General features: G+C 35.6%; 1 pseudogene; it reads left to right on the top strand.

Annotated features, from left to right (window-relative positions):
• The first annotated feature begins 585 nt into the window (after window positions 1–585).
• On the top strand, window positions 586–2,809 carry LOC100815689 (ribulose bisphosphate carboxylase small chain 1, chloroplastic-like; annotated as a pseudogene).
• The last annotated feature ends 320 nt before the right edge of the window (window positions 2,810–3,129 follow it).

Raw genomic sequence — 3,129 nt, 5'->3', positions numbered from 1 at the left:
AAATGAGCAGTTTCCGCTTGCCACTTCTAGCAACGTTCTTGTCACAGTTAAAATTAAGCAAAACAAAGAAGAAAACACAAGATCTTTAAACCTGTATGATACGGATCAAACTTCCATAACTCCAACCAACGTATGGAGTGTTCATACCCTTAGTAATTGAAAGCTGAAATTAAAAGACAAAAAATGTAATAGTCCAGATTTTATTTCGCCAAGTGGTCCTTATGTATGAAATATTTTTAGAAAAATGTCACATCAAGCAATTTGTCTTCAGGTGCCAGCTTCATTTCAGAGTTCCATTATGGTTGAATCAAGAGTTAAAGTGGGTTTAGAGGATCTGAAGAAGGGAGTGAGAGAGAGGGTATTAAGGGATGATGAAAGGTGGCTGTCCTTTTTTAAAGGATTCGGGATGTGGGGAAAAGTAACTAGGAAATATCTCCTCTGGATATTTTCTTCTTGACCATGCTTCTTGTGAAGCACTGAAGCCTAATACTACCTCTTTATACTCTCTCTCTCTCTTTCTTCTTTCTCTATATATATATATGTGTGTGTATATGCCTTTTTCCTGTACGTCTGGTCAGGGATAGAAGCTAAGATGGATACAAGTAGAATTCTGTAGATATTTATATTTTATTTTTAGAGATGGATAACTCAAGCACTACTGTTTAACAAGAAATACCCTTACTTGCTGACACCACTACAGCTTAGCATTAAAGAAACTTGAAACATTCTATTCATTGCCTAACTTCTAGACGGGTAATTTTTATCAATTAATGAAATTGAAGATAAAGCTATCTTATGATTTACAATTTTGGTCTCCACTGTATGGCTGCCTAGAGTTTATCAATTAAATAATTATGGATCATGATGTTTTCCAATTTCCACACGTTTTGTACATATAAGCTTGTCCATCAAACAACTAGGAACGGTATGGAGTCTAATCAATCAATTCATATTTCATTTTTGCTTATCCACTTTGGACTTTGCTTTTTGTGGCCCTTTAGAGGGAAATGCAGAAAGGATTTTCCCATGCACTAGTGAAGAAAGAAGCATATTCTCAACTCAACTACCCAACAAAAGGGATAAGAGACTGTCCGTTGAGACTTGAGAAGGTTCTTTCTATTGCATTTTTCCTACCCTGAATTTTTTTATGATTACCACTTTACCTTTGCCTCTTTGAAGAGCCAAAGCCTGGAGAGGACAAATGTCATTTAACTTAACCCATGCCATACATTATAGGTCACAAAATTCCTAGAGGCCATTATACAATGAGACTTTAGGCACAATAGAAAATCAATTAACCAATATCACACACACATTGACGTTCTTCTCTTAAGGGGATAACATTATTGGGACTCCATCCACGTGGCACTGACATAGTGGTGCCCAACCATTAGGCCAGCATTCAAAATTTTCCATTCTGGTGTGGCTAATAATGCTGCAATGCAATCATTTTCACAATCCAACGGTTGAGATTAGGCACCAGCCAATCCCCTCAATTTTTTGAGGTCATTTGATCTCTATGAATTAAACTTCAACCACTATATATAGCAACTCTGAGTAGAAAGGTTTGCATCTCAAACAACTATCAGAGTTTGTGAGTATAAGTTGAGAAGGGAGAGAAAAATGGCTTCCTCTATGATGTCCTCCCCAGCTGTCACCACCGTTAACCGTAGCAGCATGGTGGCTCCATTCACTGGCCTCAAGTCTATGGCTGGCTTCCCAGTTACAAAAACTAACTATGACATTAATTCTATCGCAAGCAACAGTGAAAGAGTACAATGCATGCAGGTAACACATCAAAATGATTAAAAATGCATGTTAATGAGTAATGCTACATATTTTTGTACCATGCGGCCTCTTCAAATGACATTGGAGCAATTATTGGCTAAATGTACACACAATGCAAATACAAGTTTGTTAACTAATTATAACCCCTTTAAATTTATTTTACATACTACTACTAGGTATGGCCTCCGGTTGGCAAGAAGAAGTTTGAGACTCTATCTCATTTGCCACCATTTTCACGAGAGCAATTGTTAAAGGAAGTAGAATAACTTCTTAGGAATGGGTGAATTCCTTGCTTGGAATTCGAGTTGGAGGTGAATTTATTAGTTGCAATGCAACTATCCATTGATTCTATTATTGTTTTGCTTTAGTATGGTTATGGTTTTGAATTTTGATGGTTACGTTTGGGGTGCGTGTGTGAGTGCAGCAAGGTTTTGTGTACCGTGAGAATCACCGATCACCTGAATACAATGATGGAAGGTACTGGACAATGTGGAAGCTACCAATGATTGGGTGCACAGACTCAGCTCAGGTGTTGAAGGGGGTTGATGAGGCCGTTAAGGCCTACCCTACTGCCTTCGTTCGTATCATTGGATTCGACAATGTTCGTCAAGTCCAATGCGTCATTTTCATTGCCTACAAGTCCAATGCATCATTTTCATTGCCTACAAGTCCCCTGGCTACTAAACTTGAATTTTACAAGAGCCATTTGTAGATCCTCTTCCCTTTTCTTGGGATTGGTTTGTTTCTGCTTTACTTTTGTAAGAACCTTTCTTACCATTTGTTCTTTTTTTTTTTTTTGTAATTTTTAAATGGGAAATATCATCCTGAACTGTTTTGGTTACAAATGAATGGATGAGAACAAATGAATAAATATCAAATAGTTTGCTTCATCGCCAAATTATGTTATTATGGAGTTAATTCTATAAGGAATTTATTCTTCGTGACTAGCTAAATTTCAATTCCACATCAATGGTAAAAATGTAGTGCTTATGTTAAAGGATATAAACTATGTACAAAATGAAATAAGAACATACTTCTTTACTTTCTAGAAGTGTTATGATATGATCCCGATTAAGAATTATATATAATGTTTTTATGTATCGTTCTTGAAATAAATAAGAATTTGAAACAAACTTATTTAGTTCATATAATTAATAATGATGCATTCAATCAAAGAAAGCAATAAGCTTCATGGAAATGACACATATTTAAACAAATGAATAAATAAAAGTTGCTCAAAGATGAAAACTTTAAATTATTTAGCACATGAAACAAGGAACAAGAAATTAAAAACGAAAAGATAAAGAAGAATCAAATGGTAGGAAAGCTGTCACACTCTTT

This window comes from Glycine max, chromosome 18 (assembly GCF_000004515.6).
Source record: "Glycine max cultivar Williams 82 chromosome 18, Glycine_max_v4.0, whole genome shotgun sequence".
Taxonomy (NCBI): Eukaryota; Viridiplantae; Streptophyta; class Magnoliopsida; order Fabales; family Fabaceae; genus Glycine; species Glycine max.
Note: the sequence above shows the minus strand (reverse complement) of the source record. Positions and strands in the feature narration are given on the sequence as shown.